At 34.1% G+C, this 18,598-nt stretch overlaps 1 protein-coding gene and 1 long non-coding RNA gene across 3 annotated transcripts in view; one reads left to right on the forward strand and one right to left on the reverse strand.

Annotated features, from left to right (window-relative positions):
• LOC129971495 (transmembrane protease serine 2-like) overlaps positions 1-18,598 on the reverse strand; it is a 121,847-nt gene that overhangs the window by 66,244 nt on the left and 37,005 nt on the right. The window contains exon 1 of one of the 2 annotated variants that reach the window (XM_056085323.1): positions 162-396. The exons of the other annotated variant lie outside the window; for it this stretch is intronic. The gene's annotated coding sequence lies outside the window, so the exon portion shown is untranslated. Of the gene's footprint in view, positions 1-161; positions 397-18,598 lie in introns of those variants that run through there. 2 annotated transcript variants of the gene reach the window in all.
• On the forward strand, positions 12,483-16,768 carry LOC129971497 (uncharacterized). The gene is made up of 3 exons (XR_008784808.1): positions 12,483-12,585; positions 13,737-13,885; positions 16,221-16,768. It is a non-coding gene; the product is annotated as an uncharacterized LOC129971497 (long non-coding RNA).

An 18,598-nucleotide genomic window follows, 5' to 3' on the forward strand; every position in this document is an offset into this window, starting at 1 on the left:
GTTAGATTTTTTTTTGACAATTACAATACTTTCTTTCCAAATACTTCGTATATGATAAAAAATACATGCAAGAAAAGAAAGCTTTAAGTTAATTTTGTCAAGTTAGTTTTTCGAATATAAAGTAATGTAAGCAAATAAAATTTAATACCAGAAATACTTACTTTTTACTCGGACAAATAATGTTTTCTCATGATGTTTTGTAACATGTAAATAGCTAAAAGTGTCTTTATCTCATTCTTTTTGCTCGGATACCACAAATGGATTTTTGATTATTTCGTCAACTCAATTCCAAACATTGAACAAAGGCATCTATTTCATTGAGAATCAATTCAAGAGTTAGACTTTAAAAATAATGTTCCCGATTCAGCCAAATAGTTCCAAGGAATACGAAAATTAGTGGAATTGGACTTGACATAGCTATATCCAGGGGGCACCTTTGACGACCAGAATTCAGTTTTTTTCCAAAAAGAATCACTTCTGATTTCAGCAAAAAGTTCAAATTCAGAAAAATCCGATTCTGTAATCTCTTAGTAACATTCATCTTAATGTGATCAAAATCAGATTCACTTTGATCAAAATCATAATACTCCTTTCAAGCTAAGATAATAAACAATAGGATGAAAAAAATATCTACGAAATCTTCTAAAAATAAACAAACAGATCTTACAGATTTCTCACTTTGAACTCTACAATTAAAAAAAAAAAAGCGCTATTGTGCTACCATCTGGTGGTTAGTAAAGTCAATAAAATGTAAATTTTCCTATTGCCTGAGCTACACTCGGGATCGATCATATCCTAGATCAGCTCGTGCAAAACCGGGAAGTGGTTAAAATTTATTCCTTTTCAGACATTTTATTATTTTTTAAAGACAGTGAAATTTTATTATTTAAGATTAGAATAACGTTTTAGACTTTGATAAATTTTCTGCTACACGAAAGTTATTGAAGGCACATGATGTTTTAATCTTTGTTTTATAGAAGAGCTAAAGTTTAACTCTCTGTCGTTCAACAGGCATAATTTGCTGTCACAACTGCGGAAGTTCGCTCTAAAATTCTCCATCAAGCCCCTACTTTAACGATTTGAAATTTCTAATGAAAAATCGTTAACTGATCGATACTCGTTATTTTTCCTCAAGCGTGTAGTAAAAGTTCGCGAAGTTTCCCGAAATAACTGTCAGAATGTTAGAAAACTGGAAGAGAAAAATTTTACGGGATTTTCATAATTATAAAAAGATTGCTCTTTCGATTTGGAAGAATTTAAATACAATAATTGTTTTAATTTTCTCGTGCACGAAGCACACAAAGCAAAATTACTGTAATTGTGTCAAAAACAAAAAAATCAAACTTGAGATTTTAACGAATGTTCATGTTTCAAACCCTTCTGAGTTTTAAAAACATATTTTTGGAATTATGTATGTCTCTTCATCCGTCCATCTGTTTGTGAATGCGATGATTCCAAAACAAATTGAACTAAAGCTGTGAAATTTTGAATGAAATCCATTCACAGGGAATTGGTCTGTCTGAATACATCTGAACATGATAGCTACAAAATGAAAAGAGCTAAGTGGACAGAATTTGCTACAGTTTTATCTTCTAAAGGGAAGATGGGTAAGGTCTTGGCTTCGGAACCGTAGGGTTTCATGTTGGAGACCGTATTCCACCAAAGAATTGTTGTAAGCGGGTCTGACGCACGTTAAATCCGTCGGGGCCAAATGTCCTCCCGCTGGAGAGGGGTGACAGCTCAGGTGTCGTCCTCGTCATCTGACCGCGGTTCAAAATTACGAGGTCCGTCCCAAATTAGCTCTGTGTTGCTTTAAAGCGGGACCTTAATATAACTAAATTAAACTTATAATGTAAAGATCCATATCAAGTTTTGAATCCGTATGAAGTTAGTATGAATCCGTTTTGATCCGTATCAAGTTAAGCTATACTTGTGCGTGCATGCATTCAAAAGCGATGATTCAAAACCACAATAACTTAAATAAATGAAATTTGATGCCCAGTTTTAGCAATTGAATGGTGGATTTTCACTAAATATTAAATCAAATTTATCAAAGAATTGATTACGATGGACAAATACTTGAATAAGATAGACTACGTACTCGAATGTATATAGAAATACAATGACTCAGATGAATAAAATTTTGTATATGATCTTGTTCCTAAAATTGCAGTTATGGGCCAAATTTTAGTTTCATTCATCGAAAAGAGAGTATCCAAAATATCTATTTGATTTTCATAGCTATACTAAGTTACAAAAAATGTTCATGTGAGGAATTGTGAAGATAAAAATCTGAGCAAGAAATAATCTCGACAGTGCTCTCAGCTACAACTATTACACTGATTTCAAGGCCGGGATAGCTTTGGATTCGCGTCCCTTGGGTTGAGAATTCGAACCCCGCCGGCCGAAGACTCTCCGTGTGTGTGGTGGCTGGCGCACGTATAAATCTGTCGTGGTCACAAAGTCCTCCATGTCGAGATTAACACCACTGGGGCTACTGGAGCAGGGATGATCGTTCTGTGATTCAGGTCTAAATCACGATCTGTGATTTAGTGAATGAAATGCATGAATGAAGTCCGCCCCATAAAAAGGGTTATGACGTGTGTGTAGTTAAGTCTTACTCTTGGCCCTAGATGGCGCTACTGTAAAAACAAGAGACGCACTTTTGGCTTAAAATCACTGATTTGGGACAGTGGGCTTGTTTATGACAAGTGCCATTAGAAACAACAACAACAAAGCTGATTTCAAAATTTTTTAATTCATTTGAAAGTGTTAATCCACATGAAAGATATAATGTCCAGTCATATATATCAAAAATAATCATCGAATCTCCATCACCCTACATTTTCGAGGCAAGTTTCAACGTTACTTTAATAAATATTCTCCGTGGCGAAACACCTCGACAGAGTCCTCCATCCACAACCACTGAGCCAATTTATCGAATTTTTTTTAAAAAAAATTTCTTATGAAAAAGTTTGATTCTTAGATATATTATCCGTGGTTTCCTACCTCCCTATTGTTGTAAAGTTTCGAACTATATATATATAATACATCGGCAAATTCCCAAGCTTTAACAATTGAACCGATTTCGCCAATATTTGCAGACATTACTTATCAGTCAAATATTCTATGTGTATTGCTCAAATTAAATTTAAAATAATTTTTTTTTTGCTGATATAAGATGCAGTTCATCAAAAATTTGTTGGTGTAATTATATGAATAACATTAATATGTTTGTCGAACAATTAGTCGCTGAAGGCGACTAGTGTACAGAAAAATCATAAAATACAGTTTGTAGAAATATATTTCAAAGAATTTTAGATATCGAGGAGCATTGATCTGAAGTTTCTTCAGTTGAAAATAATTATAACTTTATCTGATTAAAGTAAAACTTTCAACTATTCCTAATTAAAACCCTGCAAAAAATGAGTGCACAATCCATTATTTTGATTAAAACCCTCTCAGCCTTCAGCTAAGCGTTACTTCAAAAGAGCGATACAATTATCTCCAAATCCACACGACAGAAACATTATTTAACTCCTTGAATCCCTCAAGGAATTCAGAATTAATTGAAACTCGGATTTAATATTCTTCGGCACATTTATCTCATTAATGCCAAAGTTGTTTTGCATTTACCTTGGATCAGGATCGATAAATAACGCCAAAACTTTTATAAAAGAATCCGATAGCACAGTTACAGTTAATTAATATATACTTTCTTTTGGTCTTGCAGAATTAAAGTCAGTTTTTATCGTAAGACTAATTGAATTGTTGAAAGTATGATTATTGATTGCCGGTAATTAATTTAAAATAAATTTTACTTAAAACTGGCGAAAATGTAAAATTTACACTTCGGTATATCTAGGACGAAAATGTAAATGTTTTATCCATTAAAAATTTCGGCTTATGCTAGATTTCAGTGGTGTATTTCGAACTAGGCAGCTGCCTAAGTCTGTTGGGCTTGGGACCAAGTTACAGGGAAGTTAGTGCTATTAGCTTGTTTGCCAGATATATAAATAAGGTAAAGCAGAAATTAAAAAATATTAGAATATTATTAATACTTCTTCAAGTACCTACCTGTTTTATTGATGATGAGGTGTCCACATTACAACAGAAAGGGATACAGTAGCTTCTGAGGGTACGGGCTCCTGAGCACCCGAGTGCAGAAGTCTGACTTCTAGCTCATATCAAGATCACACTCATACACTCGCTTGCACAACCCATTTTTTCAGGGGTCTCTTTCACACATAGTGCACAGGGTAAAGAACATGGACTGGAATTCCCAAACCAGGACTGGAACCCAGGACGCATAGATCACGGGGAAGACACGCTACCCCTAGGTTAGGACGCCAGCACCTGTTTTACTACATTCACTTATAAGGAGTGACCAAATGGAAAGTGGAACTTGCAATTGCATCAGAATGACTGCAGCTATAGCAACGCTACTGAGCCGGGATATAAAGGATGATAACAGGCATGCACTGCACACGGCGTCAACAGTGAAAGCTGTTCGTATTAGAGGAAACTGGTAGAAAGTAAAGTCGTTGTTGTTGTTTCTTATGGCACTTCCCAAAGGGCACTTCCCAAAGGCAAGCCCGCTGTTCGAAGGCAGCGGATTTAAGCCTGGGGAGGGGGGGGGAGCGCCTCTTGTTTCTATAGTAGCGCCATCTAGGGCCAAGAGAACGACTTAGCTACACACACGCCACAACCCTTTTTACGGGGCGGACTTCATTCACGCATTTCATTCACAGATCGTAATTTATACCTGAATCAGAGAACGATCACCCCTGATCCAGTACCCCCCAGTGGTATTACTCTCGACATGGAGGACTTTGTGACCACGACAGATTTAACGCGCGTCAGCCACCAAGCACGCGGGGAATCTTCGGCCGGCGGGGTTCGAACTCGCAACCTAAGGGACGCGAATCCGACGCTCTACCAACCAGGCTATCCTGGCCTTAGTAAAGTCGTGCTATACATGGATGCATATACAGCGCACGGTAGTACGTTTTTTGATTCATTGATTGCTGTGGACTACTTTTGATTGATTTCCACAATGATGAGTGACTGACACAAGGGAACACTATCAATTCAACACAATACTGCAGTACTCTGATGAAACTACGGAAAGCAATCAAAAGCAAACGAAAGAGGCCTTCTCACCCAACAAGAGATCCCTCTCTATGACAATGTCTGCCCATGAGTCTCACGTGAAACCCAAACGACCTCAAAAAAATTATATTGTAAGTGTTGGAACACTCGCCGCACAGTTCGAATTTGTCATCCTGTGACTTCCACATCTTTGGGCCACTTAAGACAGCATTATAGGGGACACGCTTCCATTCGGACATCGAAGTAAAGGAAGTTGTGTAAGACTTCCTGAAGAATCAGCCATTATCTTTATACAGCTAAGGCATAGACCTGCTACCTAAAAGATGGGTACTGTGTTGTTACAACGCACATGCAAATTTCTTTTGATTTCCAATAAAGATATTCTTTTCATTCAACTTGCCCACTTTTCATTTCGGCAACCCTTATAATAAGCTAAGTGTGCCTACTTAAATTTTATTATGTAGGAATAGAATGCTGCATAATTACAATTTATAATAAATAATTGCATATACATGTTGATTACTAAAATAAATCAACTGTGGTTTCTCTGAAATTTTTCTCACATACTCAAAAATAAAAGTATTTTGACGTCCACATAAAATTGCGGACCTTCAGCAAATCCGAGAATGCTACAAGCACTCGTATCTTCGTTTTAAGCCTCGCATATAAGAGCTATATGCTTCGTAATATAGAGAAAAAAATGAATATGCATTTGGAATATCTTTTACCTATCAACTGCAACCAAAATTTGACTCAGAATTATAATTTTTGTTACAAGACTTGGTGTATGTTTTATCATATATCAAGTTTCATTTATCTCAATCGTTGTGTTTTTTAAATTATAGCGATTACTTTCATGAAAATATATGGACCAACAGACGGAACAGAACGCTGTCTAATAACCTCTTATTCGTACCATTCTGATCATGAACAGTTTGATGGGCATGTAACAGGAATTTTATTGAATACCGGAATACTGACAGAAGAAAAAACAAAAATACGTATGTATAGAATATATGGGGTTGGCTAGCCTGATTGTTAGGGCGTTATATTCGCGTCTGTTGGGTTGCGAGTTCGAACTCCGCCGGCCGAAGACTCTCCGTGCGTGTGGTGTTGACAAAGCCCTTCATGTCGAGAGTAACACCACTGGGGGTACTGGATCAGGGGCGATCGTTCTCTGGTTCAGGTCTAAATTAAGATCTGTAGATGAGTGAATGAAATGCACGAATGAAGTTATCCCCGTAAAAAGGGTTATGAGATATGTGTAGCTAAGTCGTACTCTTGGCCTAGATGGAGCTACTGAAAAACAAGAGACTCACCCTTGGCTTAAAATCACTAACTTCTAAAGTCAGTGGGCTTGTCTATGAAAAGTGCCATTAGAAAAAAAAACAATAGAACATGCAAACATAAAGGAACTGATAATAATATGAAACCGTTTTACAACGATTTGAAATATTTTAAAATGTATCTGGAGTAATAATACGCAGGAGTATATTATGTATAAGAAACAAATGAATTCTGTGATTATTGCACTTGTTATTATAAACATCGTATACGAAGACGAAGTTAAAAAAATTTAATATAAAATAATTTGGTTAATGGTTACAAAGAAAATCCTATACTCTCAGAGAATGAACATAAGGATTTAATAAGGATCAACACTTTAAATTCTACCACATTTCTTTTTATCTAAGTTATTGCACTTTTTGGATTATCGCGTTTGAATGCATACTAAAACACAAGCCGAACAGGCTGTTATTTCCTGTCGGATTTGGTTCAAAACATCATATAAACGACATTTTAGATGCAGAAACTGTATAGGAACACGGTGGTCTAGTGGTAAGGTCTCGGCTTCGGAACCAGGAGGGTTTCAGGTTCCTGATTCCACCAAAGAACCGTCATGTAAGCGGGTCTGGTGCCAGTTAAATCCGTCTCAGCCAGATGTTTTCTAACCGGTGTGGTTTGGAAGTGGGGTGCTAGCTCAGGTGTCGTCCTCTCAAAATTACGAAATACGACCAAAAATAGCTCTAGTGATGCTTTGAAATGGGACGTTAATATAACTAAACTAAACTAAAAACTGTATGCCAAATTTTATTTATTTAGCTTGTTTACGTTTTGTAGTGACATATGTTCACCTGTTTTCAGAAAGACAAGACATACTACTGTAAATTAATTTATTCCGAAATTTGATAGAAGACAAATTTGGACACACCAAATTCATGCATCTATTTAAAAGCATTTTTCAGTTATTGTGCTCACAGATAAATTTAATTGCAAAAAAAAAGTTTTTTGGATTCAGGGGGTTGTGAAACAGGATTGTTTGTCAAAATCGAAGATTATAGTATCTTCTTTTTGTATACTTAGTGTACGAGAAAGTAGAAAAAAAAAGAAACTAAATTGATGAGCGTTTCAGCAACTAATTACACGTTGCTATCGAATTAACTGCGAAAGATTTTTTTTTCCTTTTTAGGGGAAAGACAAAAGCTGGCCATTTTTACTTTCGAGCATCGGACTACTCTGATCTTTTCGCCAAGTTCCCCATGGTGCCAAAATTGCTTTATTTAAAGTTGATTTATTTGCGCTGTACCATATTCTCACAAAGAAAAAAATAATGACAAAGCCCATTAAGCTTTCTTTACAAATTATTAATGACAGAAGCCAATTAAGCACATCCATTAAAACTTCTTTATTTTTAAATTAAGTTCCACTCTCGAAACGTTTTGCTAAATATCACAGAAATCCCTTGTGGAACAGTCGCATAATGTTATTCGACTAATACATTGCGAATTTTCTTTAGAAGAAAACTAGGTAATAGGGTTCTAGCCAATCTGCTGCGTTAATGATGTTATCCAAAAGCAAGTGTCAAGCTTGTCTATAAATCAAAGATTAGATAGATTCTAAAACATAACATATAATGACAGATGAAACAGAATGGGTACTCGCTTGAAATGTTTGCAGTCTTTCCATGTAAACATCAATATAGTGCTTTATCGAATTGTGATGCGCGAGGATCGAACCTGGGACCTTGTGGTTCGCAGCCCAGTAACATAACCATTATACCAAAACAATTGTTTGGGTAGAAGAGCTGTTAACTGGCTTATATGCTATTCACCACAGTGCGTGCTGTAAAGTCTCTATCCAATAAAAGGTAGCGTTATGATCAAATTCTTTATTTACAGCTTTATTTACATAAATTTACAGTTCATCATCTAGGTTAAATGAGTTCTAGGTTAAATGATTTTTATTCTACACAACAAGGATAGTTCCTCGAATACTTCGGAGAAACCTCTTAAGAAAACAGCTAGCCGACTCGTAGCGTTCTCGCAAACAGGCGTAGCTCCAGGGATCCACCGAATCTTTTCGGGTGGAATTCTAGTCGGACACTCCGCTTTCTGCCTCAGTGTCCACCATCCCTCTCTTCCAATCTCCTCGCACTTTTATACTGTTCCCACCCTCATTCTCATCGGACTATTTTCCCGGTTATCCAATAATCGTTCAGCAACAACTTCACTGGTCTACCGTCGACCGTGGGAATGCGTTGGGGAGCCACCCTCCACAATGTAAAGAATGCAATGTAAAGAATGCAAGAATGTTCAACAGGAAACACATCTGTTTCAAATACAATGCAGGAGAGGTCCCTTAGCTGGACTCGCACTAATTGCCCAGATGTCCTTACTTTAAAGGAGTTGACCACCTGGCACTTCTGGAAGCACTTACACTGCGGTAGGGCGTCGCTATTGCTGATATCACTGTCTGGATGCTAATTATGGAGCGTGGGAAAAGAAACGTCACCATGGTCAAACAGAGAAGAAACTGAATCATTACAGTGCACAACTTCCTGCCCGCTATGTGGAAACCTTGGATATCCCGTATATATCCATTTCCGGTTCTGCCAGTGGTTTAGATGCAGTATCTGTCGCGTTTATCTTTGACAGTAACCGACAATGTTAAAAACAGGAATTTGAATGAAAATTCTTATTTTTTTGCAATTTAAAAAAAAATAGGTATACATTTCTATTCACAGTGATATCTTTATTTTGTCTCTACGTTATATCAAACTATTGACATGTAATTGATGCTTATTTATAAGCATTTAAAAATTTAAAAGCATTTTCTGAAGAAGGAGTTTTTTTAAAAAATTATTCAAGATATCTTAATGAACTTTATAATGAGTGCTCGTCATGTTATGCAGAATATAATGAACTATGGATTTAATGTCGAATGCTCTAGAAGTGGAATTATGATTGTTCAATGTAAATGTCGTTGAAAACAATTTCGAAATTTCAAAATTTCATAGATAATTTTATATATTTCACAAAAAAGATTTATTATGGAATAAATTTCATAGATAATAGTTAGTTATAATCGAAGATATGTTACACATACAATGTTATAAAGAAAAATGAGAAACTGACACAATTTTATTTTCTCTGGAACATTCCGTTTTTGTACATAAATGCTAAAATTTACGTCAAAATATTGCAACGAAGCTAGCCACATGTCTCCGTGGCTCGTTGATAAGACATGGAACTGCGGGCAAAGAGATTGCTGGTTCAATCCTCACCAAATAAATTTATTTCTTTTCCTTTCAGCTCTTCCAGAAGTTTCTGGAATATTCCATTATTATAATTTCCTCAGAATCTTTGTACGGCATTTCCTCTTCAGTTAGTTCTAGGAATGTTCTAGAACATTCTATATCTGTATATAAGAGTTTGCTTTATAGTAACCGAGGTCTTTGGTTTACTTTGAATAAACTAATATTGTTCTACGAGTGTTCTCTTCCTTATGCCTATAAACGTGACAATATTCTTTTTCGTCAGAAGCTACATATATATTTATATAATTTTACTTTTATACATAATTTTATCTTTATATTAATAAAAAAACATCATATTAATAACCTTGGAATCAAAATGGCTTTTTCTGGTTTTTATTTTAAATCATTAGAGAAAATTATTTTTATTTATTTGTATCACTTCTTAAAAATTTCATATATAATATACAGTTACGCCATGATGATGCAATTTCATTGGATAAAATAATTTAATTTGCAGATGATTTTGCATTAAAATAGCACAAATACAAAAGCGATTAAAAATATGCTTCTATAATTCAGAAACTCATTTATAATGGAGGCCAACTCATAACTGTATAACTCTAACTATGTGTGATGTTTTAACTTTTTACATTTTCATATACGAAGTGTACGGAAGGAAAAGTATTGTAATCGTCAAAAAATTCGAACTCGAGATTAGATAAAATCTCTATGTTTTAGACTTTTTAGACTATGTTAGTTCGAAAAACACATATCAAACAAAATTGTATTATTCTCAATGCATATACTTAAGTGTGAAAATAGTTTTTAAAACTATTTATATTGTTTTTAACACGTTATAATGAAATAAGTTTACGAAATGCGATACCCATATAGTAAACATTACTGCGCATGTCAGCAGCATTAGTCAGAAACAATGCAATAACATTGCACGTTTTTTTCATCAATAAAATTAGCTATTGATTCCAAAAACGAATGTATGCGATGCATTTGATAGATATTACACGCATTTGCTAAAATCAAAAGTTTAAAAGTAATTTGAATATCTGATTTTATATAGAATTTCTTAAAATATCATCTTTTTAACTGATAAAGAAGAATACATTTGTGTATGTTGGCGTTGTATTTGACCTACAAATGTTACATTTGGCACAAATATACTTTAACCCTTTCTAGGGCCGTGGGAAGTACGCTTCCCACCAAATCGATCAATCTTTGTATGAAATTATGTAGGTTGGCATAAGTTCTGACAAATTTTTTTAGTAAGTCAGAAACTTAGATACTTTAGTTCTTTATCTCAGACAAAATGATGCGTCTTGATTAGTTACTTAATTATTAATGAATCAAATTAAATTTATCTAATAAGCTAAAGGAATCCCTTTTCTTATTCTAATTTCAAGCCTAAAAATATTTTAGCCTAATATGACTAGAAAAAAATGGCCCTTTAAAGGGTTAAAGAATCAAAAAATACATCTCAGGGAAATTGTTTTGAAAGGTGTATAAAAATTGTAAATGAAAAATAAACGACACTTTAAAATTTCGATAATTCACAAAAGCATTATTGTACAGAACTGAAATTTACAATATATATAAAAAAAGAACTATTTTCAAAAATACTTATTTATTAGTCGCATAAATACTTTCTGAATTTTGTTAATACCTTCAAAAATATTTTTTTGAATAATTTTCAATGTAAATCTAATCCTAATTATCAGATTAAAAAAAATTCCATTATTTCATCGAATACATAATAGTGGGATTTTCTTTCATTTTTGAAAGCTAAGGAAAATATATTTTGTAATGATATATTCCAGTAATCAGAAAATGGAACAATCCTTCATTTGAAAGAGATATTAAAGGTTAATAGAACTATTAACCTTTATTAAAAGTTAATAGAACTAAGATATTAAAGGTTAATGGAACTAAGATGTCACAGGACGCAGCGCTATTGAATTGTTCAGATACACACTAAACAAAAAGGTGAGAGGCTATAAAAATAGGATGGCTTTAATGTTGCCACAATTCAATGCTAAAAAAATATTTTGCTGAAGGAAAAAATAACTTATAAATAACAAATATAATTGAAAATAAAAACAACCAAAAATCTTTTCAAATGGTTGAAGGCGACAAACTGAAAAATAAAAATAAATTTTCAATAAACCCAATTTTTTTTAATTATATATTTTTGACACAATAAAAAAATAACGTTGAAAAAAGTTGCTTAACTACTTTAGTTTTATACCGGAAGTTTCCAACAAATTTTCTCAACTAATCCATCCCCCGAAAACGAAGTATCCGCCATTTTGGCGACCACCATTTCGACCGCACTAGTTGAAGGAATTCCAACAACTAACGTTAATCAAATAAACTTCTAAATGATATATAGTGACAAACGATGGTGCTAACCCCATGATTCATGAAGTCCAGTCTGCAATTTATTTCGACCCGTTTCAACAATCGTTTCAATTCGAATTACTACTTCAAGAAGTGATGAATGAAGTGCGCTGCCATCTCGAAATTACTTGCTCCTTTTTTTTTTTTTTTTGATCAAGATTACTATTAATATTGGCGATCATGGAGGCCATAAATTCTTTTAGTTATCTGACGATTTCTTTTTCTTCTCAGGAATGGCGAGGATAAAATTAATCTTGACAACTGTGAAATGTTTCGTTACAACATTAATGGATCGTTATTTTTGATAGCCATCTTTAATAATACTTTAATGGTATTTTTACTTTCTTGCACACGAAGTGAAAATACAATAATTACGAAAAAATTCGAGTTCGATATTTTAACGAATATCCACGTTTCAGATCTCCATGAGACCGAAAAACACATTTACCTGTCTGACCGTCTGTTGTTCTGCCTTTGTGAATAAGATGACTCGAAAACGTTTTGAGGTAGACAAATGAAATTTGGTAAGTGATTTTTGCGCTAAATTTGTAGATTTCTATAAAATTGTGAATGAAATCTATTCACTGGATGTCTGTTTATCCGGCTGTCTACTTACAGGGGCACACGATAATTAAAAAAAGGAAAAGATTTAGATATAGAATTTGTAATAATAACGAGCTAAAAATTTGTACCGTAACGCTAGATGTACTAGACAGATTTAGCATCAAAATGTAGATTCTTTTAAAATATAGAACAATTCAATCAAAGGAGTGACCGTTTGTCAGCCTGCATTTTCGCAAACACGATAATTCAAAAACATAACAAGTTAAATAAATGAAATACGACCCATGGTAGCATTTAAAGTACAGATTCTTATAAAGTTTTGTCAAAGAATCTAGTGGCTGTAGTTCTGTAATTTCAAATCATGTTAACGTAAAACAGCAATGATTTAAATAAATGATATTTAGTGTGCTATCTTGTGAGTACAATTTCCGTTTTGGGACAAATTTTGGTTTTAATCAGGAAAAAAGCATCCAAAATACACATTTGGTTTTCTGGCATTTGTGTATTAATCGCATACCAGCGTTTAAGTCAAAATACGATCAAATATTGCACACTAGATTCATTCCAAAGATCCATATTTCGTATTCTTTGTAACCGATACTTGTGTATGAACAGTATGATGCTGTTCATATACAAGTATCGGTTCTGTTCACATTCTGTTCATACACACAGTACGCACAAGTACCAATAGTTTTCTGTGGTCCATTGAAAAGAACCGGAGAAAATTGAAAATTTTTAATGACAGCATTATTAAAGTCTAAACAAGACAATGCCCAATAACAATTAACAGCTTATAATTTAGAAATTCCGACATTTTTCTGCAAATTATTTAATACGCTTATTTCTCTATTTAGCGAACCTAAAGGTGATGTATATAAGATATTATAGATTTCCACTTCTATTATGTCCTTTCTAGTAATTTTTCCGCCTTTCCTAATCAGAATTAAATTCTGACCTTTAGGACGGTGAAAGTATATCGCGTATTTCGAGAATGAGTGGTTTTCTTCAGTTCATCACAAAAATTCTAGCTAATTTTCAAATTTTTCCTTCCGATTTTGATATTTATAGGAATCTGTAATGTTTTTTCCTAACGCAGTTGGTTCCATCCTAGGAAAGAAAGTTTTTCGGACAGCTCTATTGGAAGTTAATTGGATTCCGGATCAAGCAACCCAGGCATTGGCGTCAAACTTGGCGACGAATTTGCGACAAAATGGATGATACAAGAATCTTCAAGAATTTCGGCGATAGGCCCATTAGGAGGTGATCTTTCGATATACCTCTCTGTTGTGTTCTCGGGAACTATAAATGGTCGTAAAACCAGATTGGTGGCAGGCATTTGAGTTCAGCTCTATATTCTGTTTCACCCTAACTTGGCAGTATTGTAAAAGGTAGAAAATGTGATGCTCCGCGTTGGGAAAGAGTTCCCCATCAATTCCGACTATAAAATAATTAAAATGCGCAGAAATTTATCAAATAATATCATAAATTACCGAAATCCTTATTTTATCAATATGTATTTAAAATTATTCTCAAGTTAGAAGTGCTTATCTGTTAAGTATTTTGTAAATAAAGCGAACGAATAAAACTAAAAGATTGACATAATGAATTCCACTTTGGTTAGAACCGGTCTTCAAGGTCAAATATTTGGCGCGCCTTTCTTTTACGTCTCCGCCAACTCAACTTCATTCAGTTCGCAACCATTATCATCTTTCGTACTTTTTTATTCTCGCTTTTTTAGCAGCTGATATTTTTGATACTATTAATCGCATTAGTAGTTATTAGTTTTGTTTGGTGAATATTTATTCGATTCATCATTTCTATTAACTTCTAAAATGTTTGAAAAAGAGAAAGTGTTTTCACCGACTACGCTGTGCACACCTTCAAGACGAGTGAAACCAACAAAAAGTGCAACATGTAAAAACATATTAAATGTTTATTCTTGACTCCGAGGAAACCCTTAAGATTCTATCAATCAAATCGTTGATAAAGTTTCGCATCTTACAGGTGTTTCGCAATGAACAGTTTTCCTTTTGAAAAAAGAAATAAAGGCATCATTTAAGTACCCCTGAAAAGAAGCGACCAGGCTCAGTAGATAAACATTCAGGTCTTGTAAAATATGATTATTTTATATTATTCTGTATTTGACGAAAAATCCATGCATTTTTTTTTTCGCAGAAATGAGATCCCAACATTAGATAAAGTTTTAAAAGATGTGAACGATGATACAGATATCTTTTCGAAAAACATTAGCCGAACTACGCTTTACAGAATATTGAAAGATATGTTTTCTTTTGAGAAACGGTGAAACGAAATGAAATAACTTTAATGATTTATTAAAATAATGTGTCAATAATATTGAAAAAATAATGAAAATAAGGAAACAATTAATTCTCCGATAAAGTGATAATATGATAAAGTAAATAAATATTTTCTATTTGGCGAAAAATTTGCGAGATAAAGTTTCGCCAGCTATCTGCATTTCTAGTAACTTTGTACTTTAAAGTAACCCTGTTCCCCTGACGACGACTGCGATTCGGCATGCCTAGAATATACACTACTTCCAAGTTAGGGTGAAACAGAGTATAGTTAATAGCTCTCACCATGAATGCTTCGAGCTACTTATCGTTGTTATGTTGCTTGCGTTCTGCAGTTTACTAGAAATGTTGCTGTATATTGTTAGTGCCCGACTTTTCTTTGTTTAGTTGTCTTGACGTTTGGTGTGTATTTGCGCCTTTGTGCTAATAAATGCCGCCATTTGTTATTTAGGTCCATTGACTTTGTCATCATACACACTACAGAGATCATGTCTTGTTTAACGGAATAATTTATTTTCCGTAACAATACGATCGACTAATTTAGAGGAATTAACATTAGTATTTATTCACTAATCTTTTAGAAACTTCATTCGTAAGAAATGTTTCCATATTTGTAAGTATATTTCACCTTTGCAAATAAATAAATAAAGGAAAATCTTGATACATATAATTGGGCTTTTCTTTTTCGTATTCTTTATATTATCGTCAGATTCATTATAGCTTGAAAAATTCAAAATGTGTTTCCATTACTGAAGAAGACAATTTAATAGCTGATTTCTTTCTCCGTGTCTTGCAATTGGACATTTTGTCTTTTCTCTTACTGCCATTACTTTGCAATGCAATCTTTTTTCAAGCCTTTTATTTGTTTTAATGTCTATATTTTCTACCATTTTCCAAAATGTTTCTTGATCCATTAAAAAAATTCTTTGAGATATAAACGATGCTTTAAATTTGAAATACATATTTTGAAAGTCTTTGCATTTACATAATGAGACATCGAAAGAGTTTTTTCCCTCACTGATTCTCTAAATGATGAACCCTTTTCGAAGAATTTAATGTATTCATAATCAATTCTAAACCTTCTTAATATTATGATACTATTTATAGTATTATCCTTTCTGAAAAAATATTTGTCAGCCTATTTTACAGACATTTACATATTACCTATAAGCATTTGAGATTTTTTTTTATTGCTAGCATATACTTTTTAACAGCACATTTCTGTTTATTTTTTCTTAAACTCAAATATATGTTTATATATTATATTGCTTTCCTTCTAGTTTGTTTAGTTATATTAACGTTCCGCTGTAAAGCAACACTTGGGCTATTTTGGGACGGACTTCGTAATTTTGAACCGCGGTCAGATGACGAGGACGGTACCTGAGCTGGCACCCCCCTCTCCACGCCTTACCACAGCAGCCGGAGGACGTTTGGCATGACGGATTTAACGTGCAACAGACCCCTTACACGACGGTTCTTCGGTGGAATCTGGTCTCGAACCTGAAACCCTATAGCTCACAAGCTGAGACCTTGCCACCAGGCCACCGCGGCCCGTACAGTATGTCTCCGAGTAAAGAAGACAATTTTAAAGAGAGCTCTAACGGATGCTGAATAGGTTTTGGATCTGTAACTCTCGGCTTTGGCGGCCATTTGCTGTCTTGACGCCGGATTTGGCGACAAAAACGGAAAGATCCCGAATATTCGAGAATCTTTGCAATATCTTAATTAGAAGATTTGTTCTAGAACATTCCATACTCTGTCATGATGGCTATAAAGGCATAGGCGCACAGACTGATAGGGGTAGTTTAGCGAAGTTTCTCTTTGGAATGTTGTCCAGAGAGTTTTTAATGACTGTTTTGTGTTTTCATGGTTATTTAATAATGATTTGCTAATTTTGTGTTATTGTTTATTGCAAACGCTGTTTCTCATGCATGCTTTGTCACTGTTTGGCTATTGTGTTTACGTGTATAATAAAGCCTCAGTATCTATTAATGTGCTTGTTGGACTTTTTGTCATATAAAATTATATATATTGTTACGAAATATCCGGGGTTCGTTTGGATAGTGGAAGTTATATGGTGTGGAGAACACTCAATCAGCAGGCGGCAGTAGAAAATAAAACAACGACGTTCATTTACACGAAGACACACAGGACAGTACAAAGACGACAACTATATACAGCACAGAAGACGATTATCTTCAGCCGAGACGTGCAGCATACAACCAGACTCTACTGCAGACAGTAGCGCACAGCTTAGTTCAGCACTCCGTCGCTGCTCCGCTTATCTCTGGAAGGACAGTTCTTTATCGTCGATTCCGACTACTCTCGCGCTGTCGTTTCCGACTACCCTGCCTTAGCAGTTGCGGCCGCCTCCTTTTATAGGTCTCAGGAGGCGGGGCTAGAAGCCTCTCAACCAATCAGGAACGTTCGAGGCGTATCTCGGTTCCTACTGGACGGTTCGGGAAAATTCTCGATGTTTCGGGTATAATCTATTTTGATGCCAAAGTCGCCAAATTCATCGCCAAGTCGCCAATTGGTCGCCAAGTTTGTCGCTAAGCTCTGGAACCTCCGACGCGACATCGGACTCCGTCCAATACAGATGACTGTAAAGTATTCTTTCCGATGGTGGAACCAACTGTGCTGGGAAGCAGCATTACAGATTCGTAACAATATATATATATATAATCTTATAACGCCTCAATAAGTCGATGGTACGATATCGTTAAAGATTTTAGAGATAATCTCAAACATTGAGTTCTATTTGTCTGTATGCAAATCAACTAATTTCACTGCAAATCAAGTTTCATAATAGAAATTCAATGTTTGTATCAATAATGACTAATAACATAATATATTTTTAATTACGGTGTCTAATTTACTGCATTTCTGTTGTGTTCTTAGTGTTTAAGTATGAAAGGATATTTAGTATATTTAAAAATTTTTTTTTCGAAGATTCCAGTTTAATGAATATTGGGTTATGGAAAATACCTCATCTTTTAACTTCTCTTAGAGACAGAGCAACTGAAACTGAAATTCAACTTACCTCAATGCCAATATCTTTCTGAATCTTAGCAACAAATACTGTACGAAGGCGCATTTAATATTTATTTATTGAACGTGATCATATTTCCTAGAATATTTATAGAATTCAATTTAAATTTTAATACAATACTTAAATGACAGTTTGCCTCATATTCTGAAAATCTTTATATAATTTAGTTAAAAACTCATTTTATAAAAAAAAAAAAAAATTGCTTGTAAATTCTTCTCTCTTCTTCCTTAAAAATTAGTGATTTTCTTTTGAAAAAATACTTTATATTTCTCGAATATACTTGGTATTTTTAGGAAATTACATACAAATATTGTTCACAGTAAGTACAACAGTTGTTGAAGATTTGAAATTACTACTTATATTCAAAGAAATTGGGAATAAGGCTCAATATCTTCTTTTTTATTAATTTCTGGTGATTGCCCTAAATGCCTCCATGAATCGAATCTCTAATGCAAAACAAGAATTAAGGTTAATTTTTTTATATGGTTGAAATTTTAAGACCAGCTTTTACAGATAAATTCTGAACAAATGTGTAAATTTGACAATGTCTAACTATTTTTGATCACATAATACACTTCGTTTATGACAGAGACCAATTTCCGTTTC

This window comes from Argiope bruennichi, chromosome 6 (genome assembly GCF_947563725.1).
Source record: "Argiope bruennichi chromosome 6, qqArgBrue1.1, whole genome shotgun sequence".
In the NCBI taxonomy this organism is placed as follows: Eukaryota; Metazoa; Arthropoda; class Arachnida; order Araneae; family Araneidae; genus Argiope; species Argiope bruennichi.